Here is a 10,913-nt window from a genome sequence, read left to right as displayed (position 1 = left end):
TACAGAAACAGCACTGGTAAAAGTCTCCAATGATCTTCTCCTGGCTTCAGATAATGGACTTGTGTCTGTACTCGTCTTACTAGACCTTAGTGCCGCATTTGACACCATTGACCACAACATTTTATTACAGAGACTAGAACATGGATTTGGGATTAAAGGAACCACATTACATTGGTTTAAATCTTATCTGTCAGACAGATTCCAACTTGTTCATGTTAATGATGACTCTTCTTTATGCACCAAAGTCAGCTATGGAGTTCCACAGGGCTCTGTGTTAGGACCAATACTTTTTAATCTCTACATGTCACCTTTAGGCAAAATCATTAGGAAACATTCCATAAACTTCCACTGATATGCAGATGATACCCAGCTCTATTTATCTTTGAAACCAGAAGATACTAACCAATTAGTCAAATTTGAAGCATGTCTAAAAGACATAAAGAACTGGATGTCCTACAATTTCCTACTTCTAAATTCAGACAAAACTGAAATCATCCTCTTTGGGCCTAAAAACATGAGAAATATGCTGTCTAACAATATAGTTACTCTAGATGACATAACTTTGGCCTCTAGTACTACGGTGAGGAACCTTGGAGTTATCTTTGACCAAGATTTGGCGTTTACGTCACATAAAAGACAAATGTCTAGAACAGCCTTCTTCCACCTACGGAACATTGCTAAAATTAGAAGCATCCTGTCTCAAAGTGATGCCGAAAAACTGGTCCATGCATTTGTTACTTCTAGGTTGGACTACTGTAATTCCCTACTTCTGGGGTGTCCTAATAACTCTCTAAAAAGCCTTCAATTAATCCAAAATGCTGCAGCAAGAGTGCTGACTGGATTAGGAAAGAGAGATCATATTTCACCTTCACTAGCTTCTCTTCATTGGCTTCCCATAAAATCTAGAATAGAGTTCAAAACCCTCCTCCTTACATACAAAGCTCTTAATGGTCAAGCTCCATCATATTTAATAGATCTCATAGTCCTGTATCGCCCAATTAGACCACTTCGATCCCAAAATACTGGCCTACTTGTGGTTCCCAGAGTTTGCAAAAGTAGAATGGGAGGCAGAGCCTTTAGCTATCAAGCTCCTCTCCTGTGGAACCAGCTTCCAATCCAAATTCGGGGAGCAGACACCCTCTCTACTTTTAAGACTAGGCTTAAAACTTTCCTTTTTGATAAAGCTTATAGTTAAAAATCCTCACTCAACGCCAGTGCCTTATCCATTAGGCCACTGGGGCATCTCAAACACCTTTACTCATCAGTTCTTCCACCAAACAGTTGCTTCCTAGACAGAGCATAATGTGAGACATGCCATGTTGGCTTTGGGTAACACAATAATGGCCCCAAATGCAGTAGATATAGTGAGTAGAAGGGAAATTTTTAAAAGTGCAAAGAAAAAGATGTGAAACACGTAGAAACTAGATTGCCATGCTGATATGAAACTGGCATTGTACCCCAGATTGGACTCGAACCCTTTGGGTAGCACAATAATGACAATAAAAGCAGTTAGTATAGTAAGATGGAGGAAAGCATTTGAAAGAGCAGAGAAAAGAATGTGAAATATACAATAATTGCATTCCCAAGCGGATATGCATCTGGAATTGTACAGTAGGTGAATATGTACTTTCTGTATCTGGTTCACTTTACTAAGAGGTTGTAAAGGCCCTAAGTCAGCTTACAAAACACAGTTAGCAGAGGATGGTTTCGACCCATCGACCTCTGGGTTTTGGGCCCAGCACGCTTCCGCTGCGCCACTCTGCTTTCAACCACACCAGATTGGAGTCGAACCCTTTGGGTAACACAATAATGACAATAAAAGCAGTTAGTATAGTAAGATGGAGGAAAGCATTTGAAAGAGCAGAGAAAAGAATGTGAAATATACAAAAATTGCATTCCCAAGCTGATATGCATCTGGAATTGTACAGTAGGCGAATATGTATTTTCTGTATCTGGTTCACTTTACTAAGAGGTTGTAAAGGCCCTAAGTCAGCTTACAAAACACAGTTAGCAGAGGATGGTTTCGATCCATCGACCTCTGGGTTATGGGCCCAGCACGCTTCCGCTGCGCCACTCTGCTTTCAACCACGCCAGATTGGACTCGAACCCTTTGGGTAACACAATAATGACAATAAAAGCAGTTAGTATAGTAAGATGGAGGAAAGCATTTGAAAGAGCAGAGAAAAGAATGTGAAATATACAAAAATTGCATTCCCAAGCTGATATGCATCTGGAATATTACAGTAGGTGAATACGTACTTTCTGTATCTGGATCACTTTTATTTAAAGGTTGTAAAGGCCCTAAGTCAGCTTACAAAACACAGTTAGCAAAGGATGGTTTCAATCTCTTGACCTCTGGGTTATGGGCCCAGCACGCTTCTGCTGCGCCACTCTGCTGTCAACCACCCCAGATGGGACTCGAACCCACAATCCCTGGCTTAGGAGGCCAGTGCATTATCCATTAGGCCACTGGGGCATCACAAACACCTCTACTCCTCAGTTCTTCCAACTAACAGTTGCTTCCTATATAGAGCATAATGTCAGACATGCCATGTTGGCTTTGGGTAACACAGTAATGGCCCCAAATGCAGTAGATATAGTGAGTAGAAGGGAAAAGATGTGAAATACGTAGAAACTAGTTTCCAATGCTGAGATGAAACTGGCATTGTACACCAGATTGGACTCGAACCCTTTGGGTAACACAATAATGACAATAAAAGCAGTTAGTATAGTAAGATGGACGAAAGCATTTGAAAGAGCAGAGAAAGGAATTTGAAATATACAAAAATTGCATTCCCAAGCTGATATGCATCTGGAATTGTACAGTAGATGAATATGTACTGTCTGTATCTGGTTCATTTTACTAAGACATTGTAAAGACTCTAAATCACTTTACAAAACACAGTTAGCAGAGGATGGATTTGATCCATCGACCTCTGGGTTATGGGCCCAGCACACTTCTGCTGCGCCACTCTGCTTTCAACCAAACCAGATTGGACTCGAACCCACAATCCCTGGCTTAGGAGGCCAGTGCCTTATCCATTAGGCCACTGGGGCCTCTCAAACACCTTTACTCATCAGTTCTTCCACCAAACAGTTGCTTCCTAGACAGAGCATAATGTGAGACATGCCATGTTGGCTTTTGGTAACACAATAATGGCCCCAAATGCAGTAGATATAGTGAGTAGAAGGGAAATTTTTAAAAGTGCAAAGAAAAAGATGTGAAACACGTAGAAACTAGATTGCCATGCTGATATGAAACTGGCATTGTACCCCAGATTGGACTCGAACCCTTTGGGTAGCACAATAATGACAATAAAAGCAGTTAGTATAGTAAGATGGAGGAAAGCATTTGAAAGAGCAGAGAAAAGAATGTGAAATATACAATAATTGCATTCCCAAGCTGATATGCATCTGTAATTGTATAGTAGGTGAATATGTACTTTCTGTATCTGGTTCACTTTACTAAAAGGTTGTAAAGGCCCTAAGTCAGCTTACAAAGCACAGTTAGCAGAGGATGGTTTCGATCCATCGACCTCTGGGTTATGGGCCCAGCACGCTTCCGCTGCGCCACTCTGCTGTCAACCACTCCAGATGGGACTCTAACCCTTTGGGTAACACAATAATGACAATAAAAGCAGTTAGTATAGTAAGATGGAGGAAAGCATTTGAAAGAGCAGAGAAAAGAATGTGAAATATACAAAAATTGCATTCCCAAGCTGATATGTATCTGGAATTGTACAGTAGATGAATATGTACTGTCTGTATCTGGTTCATTTTACTAAGACATTGTAAAGGCCTTAAATACCCTTACAAAACACAGTTAGCAGAGGATGGTTTCGATTCATCGCCCTCTGGGTTATGAGCCCAGCACGCTTCCGCTGCGCCACTCTGCTTTGAACCACACCAGATTTCACTCGAACCCTTTGGGTAATACAATAATGACAATAAAAGCAGTTAGTATAGTAAGATGGAGGAAAGCATTTGAAAGAGCAGAGAAAAGAATGTGAAATATACAAAAATTGCATTCCCAAGCTGATATGCATCTGGAATTGTACAGTAGGTGAATATGTACTTTCTGTATCTGGTTCACTTTACTAAAAAGTTGTAAAGGCCCTAAGTCAGCTTACAAAACACAGGTAGCAGAGGATGGTTTCGATCCATCGACCTCTGGGTTATGGGCCCAGCACGCTTCCGCTGCGCCACTCTGCTGTCAACCACCCCAGATGGGATTTGAACCCACAATCACTGGCTTAGGAGGCCAGTGCCTTATCCATTAGGCCACTGGGGCATCTCAAACACCTTTACTCATCAGTTCTTCCACCAAACAGTTGCTTCCTATACAGAGCATAATGTGAGACATGCCATGTTGGCTTTGGGTAACACAATAATGGCCCCAAATGCAGTAGATATAGTGAGTAGAAGGGAAATTTTTAAAAGTGCAAAGAAAAAGATGTGAAACACGTAGAAACTAGATTGCCATGCTGATATGAAACTGGCATTGTACCCCAGATTGGACTCGAACCCTTTGGGTAGCACAATAATGACAATAAAAGCAGTTAGTATAGTAAGATGGAGGAAAGCATTTGAAAGAGCAGAGAAAAGAATGTGAAATATACAATAATTGCATTCCCAAGCTGATATGCATCTGGAATTGTATAGTAGGTGAATATGTACTTTCTGTATCTGGTTCACTTTACTAAGAGGTTGTAAAGGCCCTAAGTCAGCTTACAAAACACAGTTAGCAGAGGATGGTTTCGATCCATCGACCTCTGGGTTATGGGCCCAGCACGCTTCCGCTGCGCCACTCTGCTGTCAACCACCCCAGATGGGACTTGAACCCACAATCCCTGGCTTAGGAGGCCAGTGCCTTATCCATTAGGCCACTGGGGCATCTCAATCACCTTTACTCATCAGTTCTTCCACCAAACAGTTGCTTCCTATACAGAGCATAATGTGAGACATGCCATGTTGGCTTTGGGTAACACAATAATGGCCCCATATGCAGTAGATATAGTGAGTTTAATTCAATTCAACTTTATTTATATAGTGCCAATTCACAACAAAGTCATCTCAGGGCACTTTACAGAATAAAGTCAAGATTATAAAGATATATAAAGAGAACCCAACAATTCCCCCTGGAGCAAGCCATAGGCAACAGTGGAGAGGAAAAACTCCCTTTAACGGAAGAAACCTCCAGCAGAACCAGGCTCAGGGTGGACGGCCATTTGCCTCGACCGGTTGGGGTGAGTGGAAAGGGGAGAGGGAAAAGAACAGAGCAACAAAAAGCAACAACAAAACATTGGGCAGATTGGTAGGACCAGTAGCTTCACGCTGGAAGACACACAGCTTCAAAGCCGGGGGACACCTGCAGAAAGGGACAGAGAGAAGGGGACAGAGGATGACAAAGACAACTACGGGAGAGAACACACAGAGTTAATGACATACAGTGGTGACAATTGCGGGATGAGAGGAGAGGAGAGATGGTCAAGAGGAGGAAAGGAGCTCAGTGCATTGGGGGGTGGGTCCCCCAGCAGTCTAAGCCTATGGCAGCATAACTATAAATAACTATATGCTTTATTAAAAAGGAAGGTTTTAAGCCTAGACTTAAAAGTAGAGAGGCTGTCTGCTTCCCGAATCTGAACTGGGAGCTGGTTTCACAAGAGAGGAGCTTGATAGCTAAAGGCTCTACCTCCCATTCTACTTTTGGAAATTCTGGGAACCACAAGTAGGCCTGCATTCTGAGAGCAAAGTGGTCTACTGGGATGATATGGTGCTATGAGGTCTTCTAAATATGATGGAGCCTGACCATTCAGAGCTTTATATGTAAGAAGCAGGGTTTCAAATTCTATTCTACATTTAATTGGAAGCCAATGGAGAGAAGCTAGTGAAGGTGAAATATGATCTCTCTTGCTAGTTCCAGTCAGCACTCTTGCTGCAGCATTTTGGATTAATTGCAGGCTCTTTAGGGAGTTACTGGGGCATCCTGAAAGTAGGGAATTACAGTAGTCAAACCTAGAGGTAACAAATGCATGGACCAGTTTTTCGGCATCACTTTGAGACAGGATGCTCCTAATTTTGGCAATGTTCCGTAGGTGGAAGAAGGCTGTTCTAGAGATTTGTTTTATATGTGAGTTAAAGGACAGATCCTGATCAAACATAACTCCAAGGTTCCTTGCAGTAGTACTGGAGGCCAGGCTTATGCCATCTAGTGTAACAATATGGTTGGACATCATATCTCTGAGATTTTTGGGCCCAAATACTATGAATTCAGTTTTGTCTGACTTTAAAAGTAAAAAATTGTGGGACATCCAGGCCTTTATGTCTTGTAGGCATGCTTGAAGCTTTATTAACTGATTATTTTCATCTGGTTCCATATATAAATATAGCTGGGTATCATCAGCATAACAGTGGAAGGGATATTTTTAAAAGTGCAAAGAAAAAGATGTGAAACACGTAGAAACTAGATTGCCATGCTGATATGAAACTGGCATTGTACCCCAGATTGGACTCGAACCCTTTGGGTAACACAATAATGACAATAAAAGCAGTTAGTATAGTAAGATGGAGGAAAGCATTTGAAAGAGCAGAGAAAAGAATGTGAAATATACAAAAATTGCATTCCCAAGCTGATATGCATCTGGAATATTACAGTAGGTGAATATGTACTTTCTGTATCTGGATCACTTTACTAAAAGGTTGTAAAGGCCCTAAGTCAGCTTACAAAACACAGTTAGCAAAGGATGGTTTCAATCTATTGACCTCTGGGTTATGGGCCCAGCACGCTTCCGCTGCGCCACTCTGCTTTCAACCACGCCAGATTGGACTCGAACCCTTTGGGTAACACAATAATGACAATAAAAGCAGTTAGTATAGTAAGATGGAGGAAAGCATTTGAAAGAGCAGAGAAAAGAATGTGAAATATACAAAAATTGCATTCCCAAGCTGATATGCATCTGGAATATTACAGTAGGTGAATATGTACTTTCTGTATCTGGATCACTTTACTTAAAGGTTGTAAAGGCCCTAAGTCAGCTTACAAAACACAGTTAGCAAAGGATGGTTTCAATCAATTGACCTCTGGGTTATGGGCCCAGCACGCTTTTGCTGCGCCACTCTGCTGTCAACCACCCCAGATGGGACTCGAACCCACAATCCCTGGCTTAGGAGGCCAGTGCATTATCCATTAGGCCACTGGGGCATCACAAACACCTTTACTCCTCAGTTCTTCCAACTAACAGTTGCTTCCTATACAGAGCATAATGTGAGACATGCCATGTTGGCTTTGGGTAACACAGTAATGGCCCCAAATGCAGTAGATATAGTGAGTAGAAGGGAAAAGATGTGAAATACGTGGAAACTAGATTGCCATGCTGAGATGAAACTGGCATTGTACACCAGATTGGACTCGAACCCTTTGGGTAACACAATAATGGCCCCAAATGCAGTAGATATAGTGAGTAGAAGGGAAATTTTTAAAAGTGCAAAGAAAAAGATGTGAAACACATAGAAACTAGTTTCCAATGCTGATATGAAACTGGCATTGTACCCCAGATTGGACTCGAACCCTTTGGGTAACACAATAATGACAATAAAAGCAGTTAGTATAGTAAGATGGAGGAAAGCATTTGAAAGAGCAGAGAAAAGAATGTGAAATATACAAAAATTGCATTCCCAAGCTCATATGCATCTGGAATTGTACAGTAGGTGAATATGTACTTTCTGTATCTGGTTCACTTTACTAAAAGGTTGTAAAGGCCCTAAGTCAGCTTACAAAACACAGTTAGCAGAGGATGGTTTCGATCCATCGACCTCTGGGTTATGGGCCCAGCACGCTTCCGCTGCGCCACTCTGCTTTGAACCACACCAGATTGGACTCGAACCCTTTGGGTAATACAACTGCTCATACTGAACCAAAACCCAAAACTTTTAAATGTGGATTATTAAACATCAGATCTCTCTCTTCTAAATCTTTGTTAGTAAATGACTTGATAAATGATCATCAAATTGGTTTATTTTGTCTCACTGAAACGTGGTTGCAGCAGGAAGAATATGTCAGTTTAAATGAGTCAACCCCCCAAAGTCATATTAATTATCATGTTCCTAGATGCACAGGCCGAGGTGGAGGAGTAGCAGCAATATTTCACTCTAGCTTATCAATAATTCCTGGACCTAAACATAGTTATACCTCATTTGAGAGTCTTACTCTTAGCCTTTCACACCCAAACTGGAAAACTCAAAAACCACTATTATTTGTTATCGTGTACCGTCCTCCAGTCCCTTATTCATAGTTTTTGATTGAATTTTCTGATTTTCTATCTGATTTAGTGCTTAGTACAGATAAAGTCATTATAGTGGGTGACTTTAACATTCATGTAGATGCTGACAGTAACTGTCTGAGCACTGCGTTTAATTCATTATTAGATTCAATTGGTTTTTCCCAAAATGTAAATAAACCCACTCATTGTTTTAGTCACACGTTAGACCTTGTCCTTACATATGGCATTGAAACTGATAATTTAATAGTATTTCCTCATAATTCTCTTCTGTCTGACCATTTTCTAATAACATTTGAATTTACAATAACGGACTATACAGCAGTTAGGAAAAAATTCCACTACAGCAGATGTTTATCTGAAAATGCTGTGAATACATTTAAAGAAATTATTTCTTCATCTTTTTCACCACCATGTGTCAATACTATGGTGAGTAGCCATCTTACTCCTGTGCAAATTGATTATTTAGTTGACGATTCTGCCGCCTCACTGCGTAGGATACTAGATACAGTTGCCCCTTTGAAATAGAAGGCAGTGAATCAGAGGAGCCGACCTCCATGGTACAATTCACAAATGCACAGCTTAAAGCAGGCAACACGAAAGTTAGAGAGGAAGTGGCGTTCCACTAATTTAGAAGAATCCCGGTTAGCCTGGAAAAACAGTTTAAAAACATACAAAAAAGCTCTCCGTGATGCCAGAACAGCATATTATTCCGCATTAATAGAGGAAAACAAGAACAACCCCCGGTTTCTGTTCAGCACTGTAGCCAGGCTGACTAAGAGCCATAGTTCTGTTGAGCCTAGTATTCCCTTAACTTTGAGCAGCAATGACTTTATGACTTTCTTTACTAGTAAAATTGTAGCCATTAGGGAAAAGATTCACCAGATCCTCCCTACAAATATTACGGCTAGATCTTCATGTACAACAGCTATAGAATCCTCAATAAGGCCCCAATCCATCTTAGACTGCTTTTCACCCATAGATCTCACTGAGCTAAGTTCAACTACCGCCTCCTCAAAACTAACAACATGTCTTTTAGACCCTGTTCCAACCAAATTGCTTAAAGATGTTCTACCTTTAATAGACACTTTCATATTAGATTTGATTAACCTATCTTTAGAAACTGGCTATGTACCAAAGGCCTATAAAGTTGCTGTAATCAAACCATTACTTAAAAAACCTTGTCTTGATCCAGGGGATTTAGCCAACTATAGACCAATATCAAATCTCCCGTTTATTTCTAAAATCCTTGAAAAAGTAGTTGCAAAACAATTATGTGATCACCTTTACAGGAATAATTTGTATGAAGACTTTCAGTCAGGATTTAGAGCTCATCACAGTACAGAAACAGCACTGGTAAAAGTCTCCAATGATCTTCTCCTGGCTTCAGATAATGGACTTGTGTCTGTACTCATCTTACTAGACCTTAGTGCCGCATTTGACACCATTGACCACAACATTTTATTACAGAGACTAGAACATGGATTTGGGATTAAAGGAACCACATTACATTGGTTTAAATCTTATCTGTCAGACAGATTCCAACTTGTTCATGTTAATGATGACTCTTCTTTATGCACCAAAGTCAGCTATGGAGTTCCACAGGGCTCTGTGTTAGGACCAATACTTTTTAATCTCTACATGTCACCTTTAGGCAAAATCATTAGGAAACATTCCATAAACTTCCACTGATATGCAGATGATACCCAGCTCTATTTATCTGTGAAACCAGAAGATACTAACCAATTAGTCAAATTTGAAGCATGTCTAAAAGACATAAAGAACTGGATGTCCTACAATTTCCTACTTCTAAATTCAGACAAAACTGAAATCATCCTCTTTGGGCCTAAAAACATGAGAAATATGCTGTCTAACAATATAGTTACTCTAGATGACATAACTTTGGCCTCTAGTACTACGGTGAGGAACCTTGGAGTTATCTTTGACCAAGATTTGGCGTTTACGTCACATAAAAGACAAATGTCTAGAACAGCCTTCTTCCACCTACGGAACATTGCTAAAATTAGAAGCATCCTGTCTCAAAGTGATGCCGAAAAACTGGTCCATGCATTTGTTACTTCTAGGTTGGACTACTGTAATTCCCTACTTCTGGGGTGTCCTAATAACTCTCTAAAAAGCCTTCAATTAATCCAAAATGCTGCAGCAAGAGTGCTGACTGGATTAGGAAAGAGAGATCATATTTCACCTTCACTAGCTTCTCTTCATTGGCTTCCCATAAAATCTAGAATAGAGTTCAAAACCCTCCTCCTTACATACAAAGCTCTTAATGGTCAAGCTCCATCATATTTAAAAGATCTCATAGTCCTGTATCGCCCAATTAGACCACTTCGATCCCAAAATACTGGCCTACTTGTGGTTCCCAGAGTTTGCAAAAGTAGAATGGGAGGCAGAGCCTTTAGCTATCAAGCTCCTCTCCTGTGGAACCAGCTTCCAATCCAAATTCGGGGAGCAGACACCCTCTCTACTTTTAAGACTAGGCTTAAAACTTTCCTTTTTGATAAAGCTTATAGTTAAAAATCCTCACTCAACGCCAGTGCCTTATCCATTAGGCCACTGGGGCATCTCAAACACCTTTACTCATCAGTTCTTCCACCAAACAGTTGCTTCCTAGACAGA

At 40.7% G+C, this 10,913-nt stretch overlaps 2 non-coding genes across 2 annotated transcripts; both read right to left on the bottom strand.

The window, feature by feature from the left end:
- Positions 1-4,218: 4,218 nt before the first annotated feature.
- On the bottom strand, positions 4,219-4,291 carry trnar-ccu (transfer RNA arginine (anticodon CCU)). Its single transcript has one exon. It is a non-coding gene; the product is annotated as a tRNA-Arg (tRNA).
- A 529-nt stretch (positions 4,292-4,820) lies between these two features.
- On the bottom strand, positions 4,821-4,893 carry trnar-ccu (transfer RNA arginine (anticodon CCU)). The gene has a single exon. It is a non-coding gene; the product is annotated as a tRNA-Arg (tRNA).
- Between the last annotated feature and the right edge of the window lie 6,020 nt (positions 4,894-10,913).

This window comes from Channa argus, unplaced genomic scaffold, assembly GCF_033026475.1.
Source record: "Channa argus isolate prfri unplaced genomic scaffold, Channa argus male v1.0 Contig013, whole genome shotgun sequence".
NCBI classification, from domain to species: Eukaryota; Metazoa; Chordata; class Actinopteri; order Anabantiformes; family Channidae; genus Channa; species Channa argus.
The sequence above is the reverse complement of the archived record's forward strand: the minus strand, read 5'-3'. Positions and strand labels throughout refer to the sequence as shown.